The sequence below is a fragment of the Vulpes vulpes genome, chromosome 8, assembly GCF_048418805.1.
Source record: "Vulpes vulpes isolate BD-2025 chromosome 8, VulVul3, whole genome shotgun sequence".
NCBI lineage: Eukaryota > Metazoa > Chordata > Mammalia > Carnivora > Canidae > Vulpes > Vulpes vulpes.
In genome coordinates, this window is record NC_132787.1 from 85,162,706 (window position 1) to 85,189,050 (window position 26,345).

Sequence of the window (26,345 nt, forward strand, 5' to 3'; positions counted from 1 at the left end):
ACTGACCCAAGATGTTGAAAAATAACAGATCAATAATCATGGAAAAATGTAAAAGTTATTGAGAAATTGTTTCCAAGAAAGGTTTCTAGTCCAAATTACTTACACAATCAAGTTCTCCCTAAGTTTCAAACCACAGATAATTCCCAGGCTGTATAAAATGTTCAAATGGACAGAAGTAACAGAAAACTAGCATAATAGTCCTGACATAAAAACAAATAAAAGCAGAATAATGGAAACCACAGACTAATCTCACATATAGTTTACCCGAGAAATGTAAAAAAAAAAAAAATCCCAATATTAAGGAATACATTTGCGTGATGACATGATGGGAAAAAAGCCTTTGAATTAGCACAATAGGTACCCTTGAAAGTCTTTTGATAAAATTCAGTATCAATTTTTTTTAATTAATAAAATGGAGCTAAAGAACTTTTATTGGAATGCTAAAGATTATCCCCAAACACAAGCATCATACCTAATGGTGTAGTAGTAGAGGTATTAACATTAAAATCAGAAACAGGGAAAGGGTGCTCATTGTCATTGCCATCACATAGCACCGTTCTGGACATTTGAGCCCTTGCAACCAGACAAGAGAAAAAGAAAAAGAAAAAACAACTGAAGAATGATGAGAAAGCAAGAAACAAAATTATCCAACTTGCATATGTTATAATCATTTACTCAGTAGAATCAACTTTCAAAAATATTTTAATTAGAGATGTCAGTAAACAGCCACAAAATAAAATTAATTGGGTTTCCCACATCACAGCCTAAAACTGTTTAGAAAAATACAATGGAAAAATAAATCTCATTCAGAATGGCAACAGTAACAACAAAATTTCTGGGAAAAACAAGTAAAGTGAAGAAAATATAAAGAAATTTATAAAACTTGACTGAGAAAATAGGAAATATTTCAATAAATGGAATATTCTATGATTTTCCAGGACCAAAAGACTCAACATTGTCAAAATGTTGACTCTCCTCTATTTAATTTTTAAATATAATTAAATTTTGATTAAAATGCTGGAGATTTAAAAAAATAGGTCAGAAAAGAAAACCTGAAGCTTATGTGAAAGAACAAAAAACTGAGAATGATAAAGAAAATTTTAGAAAGCAACAAGGTGGGTGGGGAGTACTAGGTGTTAAGTAGGCTGCAAACATCAAGAATTAAAAGTTTGAATCTGGTACCAAAAGAGGCAGAGCAATGGAACAGAACAGAAAGCCAGAAATATAAATACAAGTACTATATTAAAATGTTTATTTGTTAAATATGATATTTAAACCTAATGGGAAAAGAATGGATTATTTAATAATTGGTTTAATAGTTAGGTATTAGGAAAAATTAAATACATTATTACCAATTATTAAAATAAAATAAAAATCAATTATTACCTCACAAAAATAAATTATCTCACACCATACACAAAATAAATGTCTGTGGACAAAAGAGCTAACTGTGAAAATAAGACAACACATGAACTTGAAGACAATAATGTGATTATTTTCATAAACTTAAAATTATTTTAATTTTAATTATTTTAATCATGATTAAATACTTTATTATAGAAATTATTTTGATTATGATCACAAAAACAGAAATAATTTAAGAATGTCTTAAATATTTAAATAAATAAAATGTAGAATTTATGTATGTCTAAAATAACCCCACCATAAACAAAATTAAATCACAAATGACAGAATGAGATAAAAAAAATGAAATCTATAAGATAAAGGGTTAACGGCCTTAATATATAGTCTCTATCATTAACAACTAGGCAAAGAATATATAAAGACTTTACAGAGAAAGAAATAGAAGTGACCCGAATACATACACATGAAAAAAAAAATCCAGCTTCTTAAAAAGGAGTACAAATTAAATAATGATAAGATACCATTTATTATTTCTAAACTTGACAAAGATTAAAAAGTTGATAATCCCCAATGTTGATAGGAGGTTTCAGAAAATGGCACCTTTATATATTGCTGGCAAGAATATAGATTGGTACCACATGTAAGAAAGATAATTTTGTGATACATAGCAAAACCTTTTTAAAATGTGTATACCTTTTAATTCATCAGTTCCTGTCTTAGAAATGTATCCCAAGGAAATAATGTGGATTTTCATACGTGCAGGACTGTTTCTCACAGCACTGTTTATACTAGTGAAAAATTAAAAACAGTCTACGTACCAAAAGTTGAATAAATTATTATATATTCATAAGATTTAGCACTACACAATCATTATAATGTTGAAGTATATTAACATGGAAAATTATTCAGTATAGATTAAGTGGATAACTCAAGTTATAAAAGTTTATTCAGTATGATCTCATTTTTCTAAAAAGACGTGAACATGTGAAAAAGACAGAAACATTATATAGTTGACACTTGAACCACACCAGGGTTAGGGGCTCTGACCCCCACACACATTGAAAATCCTCGTATAACTTTTGACTCCCCAAAACCTTAACTACTAATAGCCTACTCTTGGTCAGAATCCTTCCCAGTAACATAAACAGCTGGTTAACTCATATTTGTATGTTATATGTATTATATACTGTATTCTTAAAGTAAGCTACAGAAAAGAAAATGTTAAGAAAATAATAAAGGAAATACATTTACAGTGCTGTATTTATATAAAAAAAAAATCCACATGTGAGTGGCCCTGTGCAGTTGAAACCCATGTTGTTCAAGAGTCAACTGTGTATCAAATTTTTAATAGCAGTTATCTTTAGGAGTTGGGGTCAGTGTTCTACCCCCCTTTATGCTTATTGCTTTTTTCCTACTGTTTTTATTACAAATATGTATCAGTTGTTCATTTGTAAGTGAGATCTTTCTTATAATAAAGAGACGTACCAGCATACTAGAGTGGTTTCATCATCTACACAAAGAGGAGAAAGCCATTGACAAGAAATGTGTTCAAGGAAAAGGACCCAAAGCAGCAAACCTCCCCGTCCATTAATAAGACCTGACACTTCTTCCCGACTAAGTCTCGATTCTCTATCCTTCTGTATCCTTCTGTTCCTGGACCCAATACTGGATAGCAAGTCCCTGGAAGTATTGGAACGACCATGTTCAGAGGATGCAGGAAGAGGAGAGAAGTATGGTCTTGCTTGAGCACCTTGGATTCAGTTTCCCAGAGATGCTCTGATAGGCCTTTATGACTATCTGAAGTATTCCCTTAAAGTGGAAATTCCCAAATGGTTTCCATCCTGTGCACACTTGGTCAGAGAGCAGGAACCTCCTCTGCCAACTGTCCCTCCCCCTCCCCGTGAAACCACCCATCTCTCATTCCACCTTGTGCCAAATTCCTGCTCCAAATTGGTGATACACCATCTGCTGGGCAATCTGAGGTACTAACGCCATACCGCACCTTGACCCCCACCTCCCTTTCCTTTCAGAGGACCTTTTACACATTACTATATTTCTACCAGGTCATCTCTTCCTCAGATACATATATTTTTGGATTCCTTGTCTCCTCTTTTTCCTCCCAACATTTGTCTAAGTATTATGGAAAATTTTCTCTCTCACTCATGTTCTTCCCCTTGAACCAAAATAAACACCTAGACAATCAGTGATCATAAGAGTTGTGCTAGCTACATGCCTTAAACCAAAATAAAAAAAATTGTGAAAAAATCAGAGAGTGGAGTTTTTAAACTCTAAAGCCCTTGAACAGAGCAAACCATTGTCAACTAATGAAAAAATACACTGTCTGTGTTCAAAGTGCATTGCATTTGAGGATTCACCAAAGCGTGTGACATAAATCTTTGTTCTCAAAGCTTACAATCTTTCTTGGAGAAAATGGAACATGCAGAAAGCCATACAAAAGGAATTATAATTATCATATATCATAAAAATTAGTGTCTATTAATATTATAACATATTATACTAATATAGTATTAATAATATATAACAAGCTAACATCTGGGCAAAATACTCATTTAATTCTCACAACAATGCTCTAAGGAGATGCTATTATTACTCTGATGATGACCCTTAATGAGATTAACTAGTCTGCCCATAGCTAGTAAGCAGCAGAGAAAGAAAGAGAGAAATATGGATTCAAACAAACCCAGGTCTCTCTGACTCTAAACCTTCCACATTTGCAGTCCCCACCCAACCAAATGATTTAGTATCCATAAAAGTTTTCATAGACTTTCTCATCCATTTCTAATTAAACCTGCTCACTCTCATGCACAACCAAGACAATTGCATTGCGCTTTGGGATCTAATAATTGGAGATGAGCTGTACAAAAACAAAAGGGGGACTGAATCAGGAGGATGGCTTTTATAAGAGGAAGCCTCTGCAGAAGTTGCTCCCACACCCTGTCTGGGTGCCCTGCCTCCTTTCAGCAGTAACTCTGGAGAAATCCTCAAATTGCTGGACAAATCGGTCCTGTTTAAAAATGGATTTCCTCTTTCGTTCTCTTTCTTTTTCTTATATTTTATTTTTTCTTTCTTCCTTTTTGTAAAATTTCATTTTTTAAAAAACCACGTTACATATTAGTATAGCTGCATTTACTTAATCTAATTCATTGAAATTTACCTTTATGGCAGATTTTTTTCCCTCCATCTAATCAGCTTCTTAGACTAGGCTGGCTTTCTAGCTGAAGCTGGGATCAGTAAACATGAGAAGGAAAAGTTAGCATCCACGACACAAATTACCTCACTTAGCATAACTACTTACATAATAAAATTTCCAGTAGTTTTATTACTAAACCCTGATTTGACAGCAATTTGCATTAATCTTTGAAGATCTTAACCCTATAAATCACCTTTTTAATCGACTAGTAGTCAATTTAATCTGAATCTAAATCTTCTAACATACCATTGTTCCTTCCAGAATTTAGTTCTTTTTTTATTTATTCATTTGAGAGAGACAGAGAGAGCACGTTAGGGGAGAGGCAAACGGAGAGGGAGAGGGAGAATCTTAAGCAGACTCCCCCACTGAGCAGAGAGCCTGATGGTCTTGAGATCCCAAGATCCTGAGATCATGACCTGAGTTGAAATCAAGAGTTGGCTGCTCAACCCACTGAGCTACTCAGGCACGTCCCCACAAACACAGAATGATTTTAGTTCTTGAAGAAGTTGCTTAGAGGAAAAAAAAAATTCCTAAGGCTGCCTCTGTGCATTTTTCTGAGAAATCATTTAGTGTGCAGAATATTAATAGAAGGGCAATTTCAGATTTATAATTTCCTTTCTAGTCAAGTTTCCGCATTATTGCTGTTTCAAAGGAGAAAATACAAAGCTGATTCACAGAAAATAAAGCAAAGAAATATATTTTAAAATTTTGTCTTGAAATGTGTGATAGCTAAATACATGAAATGGGCATAGTTTGATCTTTGTAAGAATCATAGGCAAAGCACAGTTAGAAGCTGCAAATCTTATTTTTCTCTTAGGAGAACTCAAGGGCCCTCTCCTCCTGCCTTCCTCTCTCACCTTCCCACTAGGGCTGCACTCACTGAGTCTGCTAAACTATACTATATGGTTCATATTATAGCCCACTAGGCTGAAGATGATGCTCAGTGTACACCTTCCGAAAGAAGGAAGGAATTTTTATACCATGGTTGTAATCATAAAATAGCTATATTATTTTGATACTAAATCCATCTGCTAAAACTGTGCTGGCAGGTACACCCCCACTTTTTGAAAGTTCAAGTTATGCTACCTCAAGTTATGCTAACCTGTTCATGCTACTTCACGTTTATAGTAAAAGAGCTACATTAGCACCTGTTTTTGCTAACAGAAATTTTAAAAAGGTAGAAAGCAAAAAGTGTTCAGCATTTGGCCTTACAGAGGCAGGGCACACCCCGGAGCCATGAGTGTGGCACCCCCGGGGCCAAGAGTATGGCTCCACCAAGCTCTTCCCCAGGAATTACACTCACCATCCATGTCTGTGAGCATCTGTGCTTTTTGTCGATTTATCTTGTGCCTCCATTAATAAGATGTGATATCAGAAAAGCCTAAGAGAGGTTATTTTTGGAATGTGGGCACACTCAAAAACTTTTCCATATAAATTAGTGGCAATTGCTTCATTGCTTTACACAATTTTGGCTTACAAAAGGTATCACAGAAATGCTCTTTTTTTTTAAGATTTAAAAAATTTTTTTATTTATTTGACAGAGAGAACATGCACACACAAGGAGAGGGAGGGGCAGAGGGAGAAGGAGGGGCAGACTCCCCGCTGAGCAGGGAGCCATCACAGGGCTCTATCCCAGGACTCCCGGGACCATGACCTGACCCCAAAGCAGACGCTTAACTCACTGAGCGGCTCACCCAGGAACCCAGGAATGCTCTACTTTTGAATAGCTGGGGGAAATGTGTCATTCTGAACAATGTCAATTAATTCTAGATAATCACTTCCCCCCTTCACTCTATCACATTATCCAAACCCAGCTAGCTGCCTGCAAGTCCTGCTTTCCAGTCCTTTGTGCCAAACTACTTGCTCACGTTTTAATCCAACCATCACCTCCTCTAGGTTATAAATCTGTGAGGACTGAGCTTCTAACTTTATTTCCATATCCTTTCCTAAAGTATCATTACCTTTATCACACACTTCAGTAAACATTGCCATGATTTACCTTCACTGTTTGCTCAAACTTTTGGCTGCAATTTTGGGATTACTTACAGCCTTTGTGCACAGAATGCCTTTGGATAAGATATTCTTCACCACGACTGGCAGGGAGAACACAAAGGCAACCACAGACAGAGCAGGAGCCCACTGAGTACTAAGGACCTAGTATTACTGCAACCGGATTTTCTGATTTGTAGGTCAGAGGGGGGTCAACTAAGAAAGCACTTATAAAAGCACATTAAAAAAAGTGGTAGAAAATTTTCCAGTTTTCCTTCACATTTTAATTAAACAGGAAGTTTTTGTTCTCAGGGCTCGTCTTTGTGATTGCCATTCTTATTAGTGAAAAGCAATGTATGCTGTGCTCAAATTCTCAAATTGAGGGGCAAGTGGAGGGGAAGAGTCAGAACTGAGAGGTGGGTGTTGTTTCTTTAATATAACCATAGGAAGTAAGAACTCTGCAAAGCTTCTTGCTGCTGGAGATAAACACATGGAAGCGAGAAATCACTGCAGGGGAGCACAGGCTAAAACAGCTGCAAAATACCAGCCTCCATGGTGAGGCCTTGATAGGGATTTGAATGCCTATAAATTCTTTTAAAATTTATATTCTAGTGGTCAGAATAACTACATTTTCACATGAAAGAATAGTCTTGTCTCCTTTTGCAAAATAGGAAAAGCAGGACTCCTATATTTTTTACTTTATAAAATATTTAAGTTTAAAAAGCAATAATGTTCTGTAGCTAGTCAAATGACACAGAGATACACACAAAGAAAAATGTAGTAACCTCTCTATCCTATCCATTCTCATCTTGCCAAGACAATATGCACCTGTGAAAAATGTATCATATATATATGTATGGGGTTCTATTTTTTCATTAAAAAAATCTGTATTTGATTTTTCCCTTTGATGTATCATGGTCATGTATATTGGCTCCAAGGTCAATAATAGAGATTTAACTTCTACTTTTTAATAGCTGCATACTTCTCCTCAGTGTAGTTATAGCATACTTAATTCACCCTATTAATGAATATTCAAGATGCTCCCAGTTTTGTGCTTGTGTAAACAGTGTTGCACTAAACATCCTTGTACATGTATCTCTAGCTTCCAGTGCTTTTAATTCCATAGTATAGATATCCAAAACTGAGATTATTGGGTTTGCAAAATTATTCATGTTACTATACATGCTCAGTTATTTCCCCAAAACTAGCTTAAAATCAATGCAAATGTCCATGGCCTTAAAAAGATTGATAAATATCAACATAGAGGATCAAGAGTTTAATATGAGAAGCACTAAAAATTCCTTCTAGAATTCTGTACCATCAGGTATATTAACTAAATCATTTTTATTGAAGATATTTGCTTGCTTTTCGCAAATAATAATGGTTTTTAAAACCAAAATGTTTTAATCCAATCAACTAAAATGTGTCAGAGTTAAAAGCTGGAGCCTATTTCCCTCCGGCTAGTCCTTGTGATCTTCACACACCAAGAATTCCATAAACTCTAAAGGCCATTCCAGTTGTAGAATCAATTGCTGATTAATTTTTTTAAATTATGAGTGGATGTGAACTGATACATTATGAAGAACTAAAATGTTAATGTTGGACAAAAAATGTTTCACTGTATTTTCACAGAACTCAAAGAATGCAGTGGTGCTTGTGGGAAAAAGGGTCAGTCAAAAATTCACTTGTTTTGGTTTTATTCTCTGGACTGTGGCCTTAGTAGCTGAAGAGCGAGCTCTTGCCCATGCCATCTCCGTGAGACAGGAATGGGGCTTACAGTCCAAACACAAGGATAGGAATACCCAAGTTCGATAGCTCCATGCTGCCTGGTAAGGGTTGGTTTTCTAAAACCACCTCTTCAAAATTATATGGTTTTGCCATGTCATCTCATTTGGGACTTTGGAGTGAGAAGTTGGACTACATTTTTCCATACTTTTAACAACATATATATATTCCACATTATCATTAACTGACATGGCTATACCAGGCAACGCACTCTAAGACACAAGCAACCATACATAGGGTTCCCTGCCTTAAGAAATGTTACATTCAACATAAATTCAGGAAATTTGTTCGCATTACCAAAGCATTCTTTGTTTTAGAAAGCCAGTCATCAAAGGATTACAAGAAATGTGTGCACCCCTGGTGCATTAAAAATGGCATTCAACCACCCAAAATTCAATTCATATTATTCAAGAACACATTTATTAAGTAACATAAACATGAGCCCGATTTTAGATCCAACTTACTGGCCCAGCTGGTCTGTGTCCTTTCCTTCCGCACAAAAAAGTGGGCAAGCAATTCTTCACTGCCTGTGATGGACAGGCTATTTCACAACTACCCCGCCCCCCACCCCAACTCAGGGCTTAAAGTAACCTGCTAAAAATAGCCCCTCAGCACTCACATTAGCGTCCTTAGCTGCAGGGCCAGGTGAAAACATAAACTGCTTGAAATATGTCCTGCATTCTAATTCCACAGGACTACCATTAGCTGAAAATCCCCGCTAATCCTCCTAACAATTCCAACATTAATAAGCATTTTCTTTTTTAACTGTTTTTCCAAACTAGTAGGAGAGGCAGTGTGTTGAGCATTGAGGATGTTGACACATTGGAACATTGGGAAGTTAGGATTCTCATTCCCTCATCAGCCACTAAGAAGCTGAGTAAGCCTAACTCTTTACATATAAAATTCCTCAATTGTAAACAAGAAACAATAATACCCAACTCAAAAGGCGGCTATATGGGTTGAGAATAATATGCTGTATTTCAGGATTTTATCCTATAAAAATATTCAATGAGTGCACAAAGATAAATGTTAAGACAAACTCAGTGAGACACATACATGTAATCACAACAAAAAAGGGAAAATAACCTAAAAAGAAAGGGAGGTTGATCAAAATAATCACAGTGCATTAATTCAGTGCTATATATGTCATGCAGCCAGGAAAAGGATGAAATGGGAAGATGGCTTTGTTGTAAGAAGTGAAAAAAGCAAATTGCAAAAATCTCTGTATATAAATGATTATTGGAGAAAAAAACGAGTGGCAAATATCAGAAAGGGAGACAGAACATGAGAGACTCCTAACTCTGGGAAACGAACAAGGGGTGGTGGAAAGGGAGGTGGGCGGGGGGTGGGGGTGACTGGGTGACAGGCACTGAAGGGGGCACTTGATGGGATGAGCACTGGGTGTTATTCTATATGTTGGCAAATTGAACACCAATAAAGTTTTCCTTATTGAAAAAAAAATAAATGATTATTGTTTTAAGCCGAAAATACCCCTCCCTTATATATTTAGGTCCATTTCTATCACAATCATGTATGCTTTCGAATTCATAGAAAATATCAATGATATTTTCAATGATAATGGGCAATAGACATATATATACTCTGAAGAAAATAAGACTTGCAAGTGTTGCAAGTCTTTCTTTTTTCACACTATTAATTTTTTATATTGAGTACATTTATAATAAACCTCTGCTATTTTTATAATTAAAAATTAAAGACAATAAAGACTGCAACGAGAACTAATTTACTGTAAAGCAGTTGGCACATGGCTAGTGGGCTTTGATGAATGATTATTATAGTTAATTCTGTCCAGAAACTACAGAACTTCTTAAGTAAAAAGGGGTTACAGAAAGCAGGCCTTGGTCACATGTTGCCAGTTACGCTTGAGTGTGAACCTGATCCGTTTTATTTTTTAAGTGACCGTTTATGATCTTGATTGTGGTGATGGATTCCTGGGTGTCTACATATGTCAAGACATCAAACTATATACTTACAATATGCACCTTTTATTATATGTCAATTATACCTCAACAAAATTGTTTACAAGAGAAAAAAAGTAGAGCTAAAACTTTCAGCAGTGATAAGATGACAGATGGGAGAATGAGATCAGAATGAAAGGTTTCTAGGGCCTTTGTGTTATTCAGAAAAAGATGTCAAGATGAAGACATTAGCATTAGACTTTAGTTTTCTGTTTGTTTTTTTAGCATTAGACTTTGTTACATCAAAAAATGTCTTTTATGTGCAACCACTTACAAGAAAAGAAATAGAAGACGTAACTTCCAAAACACTAGAGGGGAGAAACTAGAATAAGGAAAACTTGAAAAGTCCAAAAGAATGAGGAGAAGAAAGGAAAAGAATATTAAATAGAAAATAATGCTATTAACTATTCATAGCATTATGGACTGCCTGAACTCACCAACAAAATGCAAAGACTATTATTAAATAACAAGCAAAAGGATGGATCCATTTTTAATCAGTTCAGCTCCACAGGTGTAGGGTGTGTATGTGTGTGTGTGTGTGTGTGTGTACACAGAAAAGAGGATCAGGTGTCTTTCCTCAACTCAACCTTCTTTAACTGCTTTTCTGAAGCCTTGAAATTAATGGAAGGAAAGTTCTTTATACCAAAAATAACAAAGGGAACTGACTTGGTTGGGAGGGCTGAGGGTGGGGAAATGTAAGGGAGGCAAGGACAACTGGCAAATAGAAAGCATGTTTAGCTGCCAGAACCTTAGCAAAGGGTGAATGAAAAGTCCAGGGAGTTGTCTAGTGGATACCAAATGAGGCCACCCTCCCTACCTGTAGTGAGGCCCTCTGGCCAGCCTGGGGCTCACATCTGGGACCTCTAGCTCCTCTTCTCAGAAGGAGGTCTGAAGGTAAAGAGGCTTCCGCTGTCTGGCAGAGCCAGCACTCTTTTGAGAAATGTGAACTAAACATAGCCATGCCAGACGGGACAATTCATCCATTCTTTCATGGAATCTGCAAAACTGGGTAGATGGTTCTAATCAATCTTATCTGGAAAACAGATGAGAAATTCTTCCCAGAAGTTAATTCTTTAGTACTATTCCAAAAAGAGGCCACGTGGCTCCTCTGGCTGTGTTTGCTTGGCAGCGCTCTCCCAGCCTCTACTGATCTGACACATGTTGGGGTTGCTGCGTGGGCAGTGGTGGAGGAGACCCTAGGTGACTGGGAATGGTCAGCCCTACAGTCCACTGCCCATGAAAGGCACCTCTACATGCCCTTCCCTGCCCAGTTATCTAGGAATCTGATCACTGGGGTGCTAACATGGAAACTGAACCAGACTAGGAATCAAAAGACAGAAAAACCATAAAAGACTGTGACAGAGGGATGCCTGGGTGGCTCAGCAGTTGAGCGACTGCCTTTGACTCAGGGCATGATCCTGGGGTGCTGGAATCAAGTTCCACATTGCACTCCCTGCGAGAAGCCTGCTTCTCCCTCTGCCTTTGTCTCTGCCTCTGTGTGTGTGTGTGTGTGTGTGTGTGTGTCTTGTGAATAAATAAACAAAATCCTTAAAAAGGAAAAAAAAAAAAGACTATGACAGGGAACTAATGGTTGCTTGGGGGGAGGTGGGCAAGGCATGGACTAAATGGGTGATGGATATTAAGGAAGGCATTTGTGTTGAGCACTGGGTGTTATATGTAAATCACTAAATTCTCCTCCTGAAAAACAAAACAAAACAATACAACCCAAAAGACAGGATGTCTCCCATCAACTCTGCCTTAACTTAGCTGATGCTTAGTGAGGGAGCCCACTACATTACCAGTAAGGGTCCCCCTTAATCATCAATAAAGTGGGAATGACAGTATCTGTCTCCCAGGTTTTTCTGGAAAACTAATGAAATGAAGTACTTTGAAACCCATAATAAAGTGTGGAAATGCAAAGTGTACTCATTTCTTACATTGGTAAAGCAGCTTTAAGCCTTCATAGTACCTCTGCCTACATAACACCATTGCCTACAGAGGAGGTTAAGGAGTTTCAGCTGACATCTCTGACACCACCTAACATGCCCACTCTTAGTGACAACCTCATCTGTCCCTCCTACCTTTGGAACTTCTTTGGTATTTTGGGCAAAGTTCATTGGTCCAGGGATGGGCATGGGCATATGACCCAAAGTGGAGTAGTCCTAGTTCTTGTCTTGCTTTGGCCACATTTGAGTGTTTCTGGGATGAACATCTGATTTGATCCAGGCAGATGATTCTCTAACCTATGAGTCACTGCCCCATGCTTTTCAGACACGGAGCCAGAACATCCTTCTTCCATGGTCAAGGCTTAAGATAAAAAACCTAGAACCTATTAGCAGTTACATTTTCTGCTTTGCCTATACCATTCTAGGAGCTGAGTGGGAGTAGAGGGCTGGTGTTCACTTTCAATTAAATCTTAGTTTTAAGTATATAATGCCTGCCTTAGCTGGGTTCCATCCAAGGATCAGAGTCTCCAGTCTACAGACCCCATGTTTTAACTTCTTGAGAGAATAAACCACCAGAATCCAGCAAAACAGTGAGAGAGGGGAAGTATCCCAACTGTGTGAAGTAGGGCAGGGGATCTGGAAAGCTAACTGCTTTTTAAGATTTCGAACCACTCCTCCTCGTATTGGCCTCATCTTCACCTGCAGTTTCAGGGTGTCTGGGCTACTAATTCCTGGGTCTTTGAAGGGTTTGTCAGTGTAAATCGGATTCATTTTCTGATTTCTATTGTTGAATTAGTAGCCAAATGTCTGTTTTCCAGCTTTCAAAATATTGGCACTGTGTATTTGTGACTTTAAAAAAACACAGCAGGGTGCCTGAGTGGCTCAGTCCATTAAATGTCTGCCTTTGGCTCAGGTCATGATCCCAGAGTCCTGGGATAGAGTTCCACATCGACTCCCTGCTTAGCAGGGAGCCTGCTTCTCCCTCTGCCCTTTCCACCTGCTTATGATCGCTCGCTCTCTCTCTCTCTCATTCTCCCTCTCAAATAAATAAAATAAAACCTTCAAAACAAAAACCAAACCCGAAACATTTGACCTCATTTGAATGGGATCTCAGAAGGAAGAAGAGGAATTAAAGGTTTGTGTTACACCCTTCTTTAGCAGAAAACTCAAGGTCTGTACAATATACTCCTCACTCTTTATAATACTCAATCCTCTTTGCCAGTCCCTGTGGGCCAGGCCTATCCCAAGGCTCTCTACTTTGGCCACCCTTCCCAGTCTTGTGCTCCAGATTTCAAAACTATCTCTCTTCCCATACCACCAGCCTAAGTCACAAGATTATTTAGAAAAGCTCAGCTAGCCAAACTTTATGTCAAGGTATCAGGGATCCACTCGTTCCTATTGGAATGGTTATGGTTTCTGAAAAGTGAGTTGTGTTTCTTTGTATGCGTATGATTTCAAAATTCATGTATGTTCACCACAAATGATCTGAAAAGTACAGAAAAGCACAAAGAAAAAAAATCAACTCTAATCACACCATTCTTAAAATTTTATTTTCTTATGAATGTATGTGTGATAACCTGCAGATAGATGGTCCCAGTGATCCTCATATGGCTTATATCTCAGGGAATTTATAGCTAAGTTGATGAGAAATGAAAGTCCTAGAAAATGCACCATGCAGGCATCTAATGACTTGATAAGTGAAAGTAGTATCACCAAACATCATGTGATTAAATGTATTAGATAGATGGTGTGTTATAGTGTGTCTGAAGCGGGCAATGTCCTTGCAGACTGATGGTGTCTTCATCAAACAGGGCAGATATGTACAGGGTCTGGAAGCCTATAGGATTTGGACTGAGAGAAAGAAGGGGGAGTGGCGGAACCCCAGTCACCTAGATAAGCACAGGGAAATCCACATAGAGAGTGACATTTCAGGCAAAGTTAGGAGACTTGTTGTTGGTTAGGGTCTGGTAGAGAGAAGTAAAAAAATAAAATAAAATGCTCTATTACACTGACGGCCAGGTGTGTAAGACATAGCTTTTATACAAGCACAAGGTTCTTTTCTAAAAACTGCCACCATCCTCAGGATGAGCACTGTGACTCTTCCGTCAAGCTCATAAATGACTAGGCAGGAAATTGACACCTGAGGCAAGTTTAAGCTGTTCTGATAGTGAGATTCTTTCTCGAGACTTTGGAATTGAAAGCAAGACATTTATCCATTTCTACCAGTACTTGAAAAAAATAAGACCATATTGAGGAGCTGATGGACATCCTCTGTCCTGCACTTGGTGAGGGAGAGGTAGGAAAGGCAACGGGGAAGGCAGGGGAGGTGAGAAGAGCCTCTGAAGAATGGAGGTAGAAACCATCATGGTCCAGCATTGATGGCTTCAGGCTCTGATCAGATTCTGGACGGAGGCCCTTGCAGTTCTCAGCTTTACTTCTTGTGCTTTCATGACAAACACTTTTTTCTCATAACCGATATAACTACTTTGAATATATTTCCATTCATTGAAACTTGGCTAAGATCCCAGGTAATGTGCAGCCTTGCATCATGGTGTTGCTGCCTCAGAATCCATTTTGTTTTGCCAAGTGGGACACTAGCCCCACTAGCCTCACACAAGGGCTTGCCTTAGATAATACCACAGAGTGACAGGTTAACGTGAGTTCCTTATAGGACTTCCCTAAAGCCTCCCCAAACGCCCAGGGTCTTTCTTTATGCTACCCTTAGGTAAGACCCAGTGGAGCTTACCAAAAGCCATAGTCTGTGGTTTGAATCAACTAATCTGGCCTGAGCCCAGGAGCCCCAAAGCATTCCACCCACAGCCTCTAATAAAGGCATGTACCCGGGTCCATGCCTGTACCCTGTCTTGACCTCCCTGTGTAGCCCCCAAGGTGTGCAGTGAGCTTCATCCGGGACCTGTGAGTAGTCTCTCTATTGTAGTGCCTGTTGTGGTCTTTTGTTTAGCTCACCATCCAGCAACCCAGGGCTCTACTTAACAAATGTTAACAAAGTCATAACACCCTCCAAGACCGGATTATTTTCTCAAGAGTGTGGGGAGGTGAGTGTGAAGGGAGCAGAGAGCCAGCCATCAGCTGGATGGCTTCTGACAGAGTCCTGGATCTAGGTAAAAATTTAGGATTAGGACTGAGAATGGAAATACTAGTGACAGAAAGGGAGGAATGGAATGTGAGACACATTTAACAAGAAGGATGATCTACTGGGTTACCAGGAGGTGAAGAACAAGATGGAGGAAAGATGGCTCCAACCCAGATGGGATGATGTCATCATAAAAGGAAAGAACACAGGGAGGCTGAGTAGATAAGGGAAGAAGGGTAGGATTTTTATTTTGGACGGGCTAAGTTTGAAGTGATGAAGGAACATCGAGTAGAAACATACGGACAGATGCTTGGTCCTAGAATGCAGCTACAATTCCCTCAGCGCTAGATAAGCAAGCACAGGGTTCTTTACATATGGAAGCCATGAACAGGCTCTCTGAGGGAGAAAGGATTTTTTTTTTTAGATTTTATTTATTTATTCATGCAAGACACAGAGAGAGAGGCAGAGACACAGGCAGACGAGAAGCAGGCTCCTCACAGGGAGCCCGACATGGGACTCGATCCCGGGACTCCCTGAGGATCACGCCCTGAGACAAAGGCAGATGCTCAACTGCTGGGCCACCCAGGCATCCTGGGAAAAAGGATTTAGAGAGAAATGGAAGACAAGGATGTCTGGTAAATGGCTGCAACTGAGGACAGAGGAAAAAAAAAAAAACACTTATCAAGGCTGAAAGAAAACAGGAACAATGTGACACCTCAGATTTCAATAGAGGATGATTTTAGTTTATTAAATGGTGCAGGGATCAAGAGGAATAAAAGTGGAAAGAGGTTATTTCCCGCATCATTTAGAAAGTTTCTGACATTGTATTTTCAGTGGGGTTGAGGACAGAGCAGCTGATTTCATGTGTTCAGAATCTTGAAAGAGAAATGAGAAAACAAATGTGTGAGGTTTCCAGAAGACACACTGAGAATTTCAGCAGTGGAATTAGAGAATTCAAATGGGTAACTAGTCTGGGCAGCAGATTTTTTAGGCAGTCTGGGTTGTAGTTCCCACAGCAAAGTAAAAAACGTGAAGGTTTTAAAGAAAATGTCCTAGAAGTAAAAGAAATTGAGAGAGAGGACCCTGAAGAAGGATGGGTTCATCGTGGGGGTGGGGGAGTAGAGGTTGTTCCAGATGCAGGAAACACAGATGTGCATGCTCCAGGGGCACCTCTTGGAGCAGCATGCGGCACAGCCCCCACCCTTGGTCTCGGTTGGTGGACCTCCATAACCAGAGAGACAGCCCCCCCCACCCCCGTTCCCAGCCAGAAGGGATTACAGGAAGGGCTTCCAGAAGAGGGAAGTCACGGGAACACATTATTCTCCCAGTCTAGACTCTTGTCCTTGAGCTACACACATACTTTCCACTCACCTAAATGTCCTTCAGTTCTCTTGCTGACGTGTGGAACCACCCAGTGCTCCTCGTGCCTGAAGGCTAGCCAGTGCCTAACTTGGCCACCTGCTCTTCATTTACTAGTGGTTACAAAAAGCCGTGGTCATACCTGCAAGATCCAAGAGCTCACAGCACTCACAAAGATACAAAAAACTGAGTCAGAAAGTACCCTCTCCATGCAGAGACCAGCTGCGCGTGCCTGCCTCCTCGCCTTCCACCCCCCACTCCCATCCCCCACCCCCACCCCCCTGCCCCTGGAGGCTGCAGGGAATAACATAGACCTATAGCCAAGTCCCTGCCACTCTGCTTTTCTCTCCCCTCTGGAGACCTGAGCAATTGTGCACAAACCTCTGCCTCATGTACTCACATATACCCCACTGCAACCTTTCTCTCCACCTTCCTCTCTGCCTACTGTTACTTAGGAAACACTCACCCTATTTGGGAACAAAAAAAGATCCTAATTATGGTTACACAGTAAGAGCTGTGTCAGATGTACTTCATCCTTAAGGAAAAGGCAAATCCAAAGTTCAGACATACAGATGCAAAGGCCTTCTCCACCGACCAGTCATGTAGGCAAGGGAGCCTCCTTAGAAAAGAATTCCATCTGTTTCCTCACTCTTTGGTGAATTTGCTTTCCTACCAATATTCAGGGACAAACTAGTATCTTTTATACTAGTTCCCATGCCCGGTGCAATATCTGATGCTCGCTTAGCTCCTCTATCAGTGCTTGTTGCTTTGGACATAAGGTGATTTGTGCGTTGTGCATGTTCTTTTTTGTTTTAATTATTCATATATAATCAATGTAATTATTAACATATTATTAATGTAGGATATAATATGCTAATGGAGAAGTGATACATTAATAATTATACTTCATGATGACTGCATTGCAATAATGTAATCCATGTTCATGGATTAATAATTTAATCCATGTTCATAAAAATAATCCTGATTTTTATATAAAGGATAACAATTTAATGTAATATACTGTGAATATAAATACATTGTAATAACTTCATTGGAAGTACACGGCACTTTAGGTGTGCATATCCAGTCACTATTTGTGATTTTGTTTCTATGGGAGAAACGGAAAGTAAATTCAGAGGGCTGAGAAAATTCTTACAAGCAAGCTTTTGGTGCACTACCAATTTGCCACTCATGTGATGGGTGGTCATTATTTACATTGCGAACGTCTTTAACTTTTATTTTGATTTTAGAGTTTTCTGACTGCTTTAAATCTAGCTCTAGCTCTCAAACCCTCATGGAATAAGAAATGAACCGAAACTACGATCAGTCCAGGGGGCTGGGACTTATTGCCAGGACTTCGGGGCCCTTGTCTCCAGGACTCTGCCATTGGCGGAGCCACAAGAACCTACAGAGTCTTTTAGTTTTATCCACTTCCACCAGTTCTATTTTTGTATCCCCATATTTAGCACACAGAGCTATCTTTATCGCTCCAGCTGACTGGCATGAGAGTCCCCAGGGCATAGTAGTTATACAGGATTATTGAAGCATACTTCCTATTCTTCAAATAAGACAATGCAGAATGCAGAAAAGACATCAGCAAGGGATCACAATGTTAGAAAGAGTGTGTGTGTGTGTGTGTGTGTGTGTGTGTGTGTGTATGAATTACTAAAGATTTCTTTCTTTGTACTAAGTTTTATGCATTATTAGAAACAACGTTCATAATGCGTTCTGGAAGTTCGTTTTAGGCTATGTAATGAAATCCACTCCTATGCCTAAGTTCATGTGAAAACATCATTATGAAATAAAGTTTCTTACAACCCAGATTTCAAAAATTGGGAGTTTTTAAAAACCTCTATTACCCTATTCTCAAGTGAGGCATCCATTAGTTACACAGTCTAAATGAACAGTTGAACTGTTCTCATAGGCCAACACGGCCAATCTTTTGCTTGCTTTTCAGTTATTGAGTTTTCATTGATACTTGTAAGAGTGGCCGGCTGAATATATCACAGAGGAGAGGATTGAGTCCTGAATAGGTAGTAGGGTCTCACAGCCCAAACTTCAAATGCTATTTATGTAACGATAGCTCTTCTGGTTTGGATCTGTCTAGTACAGGAGCCACCAGGCACCTGAATCCATTCAGCACATAAAATGAACCTTGTCAGAACTGAGATGTGTGCTAAGAGTAAAATACACACTGGATGTCAAAGACCTCTCCTTCCTCCAAAAGAAACATAGACTATCTCACTAACACTCTTTTATATTGATTACATGTCAAAATGATAATGCTTTTATATACTGAGTTAAATAATTATAAAGACTAATTCTATGGGGGTGCCTGGGTGGCTCAGTCAACTAAGTGGCTTTCTTTTAATTGTTTTTAATGCGGCAACTAGAAAATATAAAATGCCATTTGTGGCTCACATTTTGTTTCTCTTGGACAGCACTGGTCTAGAGGACTCCACAAAAATAGCATGACCTGTAAGAGTTCTTTAAGATTGGAAGCAAGAGCTGCTGCAGAATTTTACTCCAAATCAGGCTAATCAGAGGAGAATATGACTTGCAGTAAAGGCTAAAGCATGCCCTGCATGTTTAGTTCCCACACCCAAAGAATTTTAATGGTACCCAACCTGACAGTGGAGGGATGCTTATGAACGCAGCCACTAAGGGAAGAGAAATCCTACTATGGTGTATTTACTACCTGCCTCACCTAGCTCTTTCCTTATTGATAACACAGCCTACATTTCAGCTCAGTGGTTGCTAATTGTGCTCATTCCACTGGAGAATGAACCATGAGTTTGAGTTTTTGTTGTTTGTTCCCCCAACCACTGCTGCTAAAATGAAGACCAGGGATCATTTCATGGAAAATAGAAATATGAATTTGATATTTTTACCTCAAATAGAAAATAAAACTTCTAGGATTTTATGTATGGGCAGCCAATGGCTAGTTCATTATTCAAGGAGCATTAGTAGTGGACACACATGCACAAGGAGAAGTTCACACTGACCCTGAGTATTAATATACATAAAAAATTGAGCACCAAATCCTTGAATGTGCGATTACTAGATTACTGAACAAAAAACATATTTCGGAATCACTGCTGCCAGCAAAGGATTGTGTAACTGCTGGTAAAAACAACAGCAATTTCAGGAGTGGATTGAAAACAAAACAATACTATCTTTGTAATGTTCTGAAATCGTTGCATGAATAAAACTGAGACTGGCTCCTTTGCATTTCCCAGTCTGATCTGCTGACCATCTTGTCTGCCCATAATTGTTTTCTGCCATTCATTTCCTCCAATTGTCAATTATTACTAAAACAATTATGAAAAAAAAAATGTGTGTGTCTTTGTTTCCTGTTGCTGATGAATATAGTGAAGTCACAGACCAGGCTAGTGCATCATAATCTTTTCCATTACAATGAATTATGCTGTCATAAACAGGATACAGCTCTTTACTGGGCAAAGAGGCCGTAAATGGGGCTGAATTAGCACAGACATTATTGTCAGCCGTGACAGCCATGACAGCAAGAAATTAGAACACTGGGACTTAGCTCTCTGCTTCTTAAAGACATGCTGTTTTTAGCTCCCGACTATAAGGGTAGTACATGCTTGTCTTGGGGAACATGTTTATCCCAGAGACAAAGCAGAAAATAAAAATCCTTATTATCCCCCTAACTAAAGATTCCTATTGTTAATATATTTTTTAGGATTTTATGTATTTATTCATGAGAGACACAGAGAGAGAGGCAGAGACACAGGCAGAAGGAGAAGCAGGCTCCCTGTGGGCAGCCTAATGCAGGACTTGATCCCAGGACCACAGGATCAAGACCTGAACTATTCAACTACTGAGCCACCCAGGTGCCCCCTATTGTTAATATTTTGATATGTAAATTTTTAGTTAACTATTTTTCATTAAACATATATAATTTTTAAGAAAAGGAGATCACACCCTATATATAATTTTTTTGCCTTCTCTTTTTCATTTATTTTTTTTAAGATTTATTTATTTATTTATGATAGACACAGAGGAGAGAGAGAGAGAGAGGCAGAGGGAGAAGCAGGCTCCATGCTGGGAGCCCGACGCGGGACTCCAGGATCGCACCGCAGGCCAAAGGCAGGCGCCAAACCACTGAGCCACCCAGGGATCCCCCTCTTTTTCATTTAACATTCACTATAAACGTTAAATATTTTAATGCAGTTTAATAGCTATATAAAATTCCACATTGTGGAAGACTATTTGACAATTTCCTAATTCTGTATATTTGTGCAAAGTTTATCCGTTACAAATAGATAAACATTCTTTTACATACGTGTTGGTCTCAATCTATGAATATTTCTTTAGGATATATTCCTGAAAGTTAGAGAAGGGCCATAGGATGCCTGGGTGGCTCAGTGGTTGATCGTCTGCTTTCAGCCCAGGGTGCAATCCTGGAGACCCGGGATCAAGTCCCACATTGGGCTTCCTGCATGGAGCCTGCTTCTCTCTCTGCCTGTGTCTCTGCCTCTCTTTCCCTCTTTCTCTTTCATGAATAAATAAATAAATCTTAAAAAAAAAGGGGGGGGGTACATATTTTTCATGGTTACAAAGTTTAAGAGAAATCTGAAACTGGCCTACTCAAACTGCCCTTCAGACCAACCAACCGTAAGGGGAGGGCTATGTAATTCCATGAAGTCCTTTTCCAGAATCTCCTAGCGCAGTTAGCAGCCCACACATGATTCTGCAGTGGTTCTGTGAACTGGTTTCCTAAAGAGCTTGCTTCTAGCTGCTCTTGTGCGGTCCCTGCCTGGCCGGGGCGTCGTTACCTGGCACGGCCACGAGAGGGCAGCCGGGGACAAAGAAAGGGGTTTAACCTTCTAGACCCAGTTTTCAGCATACCCTTGAATTCACCAGATAAGCAAGGAAAAGTAACAAACGAGGCATTGAAGGGAAAACCAATTTCGGAAATAAATAAGCACGCAAATACATAAATGCAAGTACAAACTCGTCCCTTTGCCTGGGGAGATGCACCAAAAGCTGCAGAATTCTGAGAGCTACCAGTTAGAAAAAATTAAAGACCAGGAATCCAGGTAAAAATCTGGTGACAGCTTGAACGACTGGTGCCTTTTGACTTTTGCAGATGCAGAAAGAGAATTCAGAGCAGATCCCTGACCTTCTCTCGGAGAATTAGCAGGGAACAGGGGCCTGTCCCCCTCCCTACACACCTGCATTCCAATCTCTGCCCCCCTAGCTAGGGAGTCCTGGACAGATTCCTCAACCTCTCCTCTGTTTTCCCTTTTTTATAAAATGTGGCTAGCCATGCAGCCTGCCCACGGGCGGTTGTGAGCATGAAACAAGAGACTGGACTAGAAGGCTTGGCTGTAGGAAATGCCCCGTCTGTGCTGGCTTCTGCAATCTCTTTTGCTTCTCATCTCCCTCCTAAGCTGTTCCCATTTCCAGCTGTTTGCTTGGGATTTCTACCTGACTGTCCCATCAGGGTATCAAAGTTAAAATGTCTAAAACCAAAATCCTCATCTCCCTAACTCCCTGACTGCTGCTACCTCTCGGATTGGCTATTCCTTAGAATAGACTATAAAACATAACATCCTCTCTAAGGCTTCCTCTCCTGCTACAACCCTAGCCAATTAGTTTACAAAGCATGTCGGTTTTTTCTCTCATGTGTCTCCATCTAGTTTCCTTCTTTCTCTTGTCACCAGAACCCAGGCCTTGGCAACCTGTTCTCCTTGCCCCACCAGGTCCTGCCTTGAATGGGCAAATTTTATTGATGTCATTTCCCTTTTCAAAGCCCCTCAGTGGCTTCCCAGTGGCTTTAAATTAGATTCTAGACTCCTCTGTCTGGCATTAAAGTCCCACCACACTCTGACCCCAACCCCCTCCAGACGCTTCTCTCTTGTCCCATGTGCTCACGGCCTCTGCCCCTGTCAAGCTGTTGACGCACAGCTCCGTGCTATGGTGGCCAGATTTAGGAAATTAAAACACAGGACATTCGATTACATGTGAATTTCAGGCAAATAACAAATAATATTTTTGAATCGAGTGTGTCCCGTGCAGTTGGCTTCATATACACCTGTGCAATAGGACGTAGTTACGTGAGAAAAAGTTCATTGTTTATCTGAAATTCACATTTCACTGGGAATCCTGGTTTTCATCTGACATCCCTAATCCTAAACACACCAAGAATAGTCCTATCTCACAGGAATGTGCAGAGGCCCACATATACAGCTCCAGTCTTGTTTTGGATACCCTTATCTCCTGCTATCCCCATCAGATTTCTGCCCTGCAAAGTCAGCTCACCTTCATAACTCCATGGAGCCTGCCTGAATCAGGACTTCCTTATCTGGTACCCACTATCTACATCATTCATTTGGTTAATATTAATAATTAATTTCCTGTGGGATGCTTTGTGTCTTACAGAATTCCCTTTCTCTGAGTAAATGCTGAGTTATCAAAGGTAAAGACTGCAGGAAAACTTAATAAATATGCTTTGGTGGTGGGGTGCCTCTGCTAACCGGTAATATAGGGTGTAAGGGGATCAGGGCATTGGAGAAAGAAAACCTCCAGATGCCACTTATCTGGATTTAAGGTGCTCATAGAGACACTAAAACCAATATGCAATGCCTCCTGCCCCCATGACACCAGGCCAGGTGGGCACAGCTGCCTGACCTTAGCATGCTTCTCTCCACACTCCACTTCAACACATCCTACGGGTTGTGGTGACATTTCAATTTCTCACCACTTCATACCATCTCTTCAGTAATTTGATCTCACTGATATTTAAATGTGAGGGACAGAGGTGGGTCTATAATGTAACCTCTAAAAACACAGCAATTACAAGAGTCATGCTGGGAACCCAGCAATAAATTCCTACTTAATAGAAAAATTTTTTAAATGACAATTTCTTTCCCTCACAATTAGCTAACTCTAACACAAAATGCTCTCAGGAGCTTAAAAGTACATCAAGAAACTTGCGAAGCTATTCAACAAACCCCCCAAAATCTATTTTAAATAACTGGTGTTTCATGAATACGTTTATAAGCATCTGTGGGGCATCCAGAAAGCAGTGTCCAACCATAAGACTTCTAAAAGTGAAAAACAATACATTCTTAGAATAAAATGCCTAACTCCTAATTCTTTCTATTATTTAAACATTCAGTAGTATTTAAAACATTTTTATTCTCATAATGTAAATACACAAATGTGTCAAATGAGAAAGTTGTGTTGAAATCAGGATCACTGTCAACACCAAACCCACGTAGGGGGGGCAATTAATTAGGTTACCTTGGATTTCACTTTGTGTTAATAATAAGGCAGACTCAGAATTGACTTTGTAGCACTGGAATGTCTTGGAAATAAGTGGGAAGAGTTTATCTGTTTCTTCAGATCCATCATATTTATCCAACATAATTTTCTTTCCTTCTTCATTTGGATGGTTTAAGTTCAACTAAGAAACGTATTTTCTCTCTTCCAGCAATACTACATTTTACTACGGTTTCCAAGGAATGAATTATAATTTTTTAATCAGAAAAAATAACTCTTAAATCCTCCTAGGAAAGACAATGGCCAATGAACTCCACATGGAGACAAAACCAAGGCTTGGCCTCCTTGCACCAGCTGCAATCTGGCTGGCTCAGCTTTTCTGGCTTCCAGCTTTGCTATCTCCTTGCAACAGATTCTAAACATACCAATCTCAAACTGGGATAAACCAAAATAACAGCAACACGTCTCCTTCTGCTCTTTCTTTTCAGTAGACCACTAGAAACTTATTCCTTTGTTGTCATTGTGACATCAATTGAGTGACTCCAGGATACAAATGTAGGTATTATCAGGGGTGGATGCAAATATGGTGCATCATTTAAACAAACCTTGTTGTTTGATGGCAAGGAATGTTAAAAGAATTTGGAATGTCCCTAGAAGCTTTCCAAGTTTTTGTGGGCAGCATCAACTGTTCTTGGATTTAACCCATTCTATTTAGACCTTTCCACTTCCAAAGCCAGGGGCAATTTTCAGGTCACTCAGAAAACGTATACTACACGAATGTTTTGAAATCATAATTTAAATGTAAATAACTATTGTGAACAGTTTCTATCGCTGGAGCTGTTCAAGGCTGTTTTGGGTGCTTCTGGAAGGTTCTCCTTTGTCTGAAAATGAATATCCAGGAAAAGAAGCTTTGTATCAACAACAACAACTTTATCCTCACTTACTTTTCTACAAAATACTAACTTTTGGGATCCCTGGGTGGCGCAGCGGTTTGGCGCCTGCCTTTGGCCCAGGGCGCGATCCTGGAGACCCGGGATCGAATCCCACATCAGGCTCCCGGTGCATGGAGCCTGCTTCTCCCTCCGCCTGTGTCTCTGCCTCTCTCTCTCTCTCTGTGACTATCATAAATAAATAAAAAATTTAAAAAAAAAAAAACAAAAAAAAACAAAATACTAACTTTTAGCTAAACAACAACTTTATCTTCACTTACTTTTCTACAGAATACTAACTTTTAGCTAAAGTAACTTTTCCAAAGTTGATGTTTTTTTGCTTGAGAGCTGATTTGAATGGATTCTAAACCAGAAGTGACAAAAAAAAAAATCAAAACAAAAAAATAAATAAATAAACCAGAAGTGATCAAAGAAACGGTACATGGATAATTTATCAGCAATTCGAGAGGATTGGACAGACAAACTCAAATTATTTTCAAAAATGATCTTCAGTAAAGTTATTGATACTACTTAATCCCTTGGTGATGACAAAACAGAAGAAAACATACTGGGTAAAAAGCTATCTTAAGGAAACAATGACTATTTCCAAAAAAAAAAAAAAAATTATCATTGTTAAAAACTGAAGAAGTCAACGGCCAAGACTGACTTCTACATTTCTTCAGAAATAGAAACGAGCCTACGAGCTTTTCCTGAGGACCTGCCCTCACAGCACACACGCCGTCCCTGGCGAACGCCCATTGCTCGCCATGTGCCTGTAGACACAACAATGGACAGTCTTAAAAATGACACTTACCTTAAGTCGCAGACGTGCAATCATTTCCAGCTCATCCCTCTGTTCAAATGTCTCTTTCTGCTTCGTCAAGCCCTCACCAGTTTCTCCTCCACGTGTGCAAATACCTAGAGATTCCTGTCCTGTCTCCTAAAATGCTGCCATCACCTCCACTGCCCTGATGCCGGCCAAAGGTGGAAAGCATGAAAAAAATGTCAAATTTGCAAGCTGTTTACACCTCAGGACGACAGTGAAGCTGCTAAGCTTTGAGCTCAATGAATTAAAGGTTGTTTGGCTAAATGGCAGGCACACTTCCTCCTATTCTTTCTGAACTTAGTTTTCCTGCCTCCAGTGGAGCTTTTTCCTTTCCCGGGCTATAAATAGGCTGGTCGTAAGAGCACTGAGGAAAGAAGAAGGCAGGAAATGTATTTGATTTCAAAAAGCAGTCTGAGGTGTGTGTGTGTGTGTGTGTGTGTGTGTGTGTGTGTGTTTCTTTCAAGTGAACACCGATAAACAAGCTAAGGGGAATTCAGCTTTGGTAATGGTACCAGAGTCAAAGTTTAATTTCCTATTATCTTGGTTTCACTAAAGTGACATTTCCCACAAGCAAAGCTTGGGCTTGGCGATGGACCATCTTCTGTATA

General features: G+C 39.5%; 1 protein-coding gene across 5 annotated transcripts in view; it reads right to left on the bottom strand.

Annotated features, from left to right (window-relative positions):
• The window catches only part of RASGRP3 (RAS guanyl releasing protein 3), a 99,647-nt gene extending 73,544 nt beyond the window's left edge, over nucleotides 1–26,103 (bottom strand). For 2 of the 5 annotated variants that reach the window (XM_072767318.1, XM_026016031.2), the window contains exon 1: nucleotides 25,726–26,103. The gene's annotated coding sequence lies outside the window, so the exon portion shown is untranslated. Of the gene's footprint in view, nucleotides 1–8,814; nucleotides 8,922–16,740; nucleotides 16,871–25,725 lie in introns of those variants that run through there. The other 3 variants (XM_072767316.1, XM_072767315.1, XM_072767319.1) reach the window with 3 other exon arrangements.
• Nucleotides 26,104–26,345: the final 242 nt, after the last annotated feature.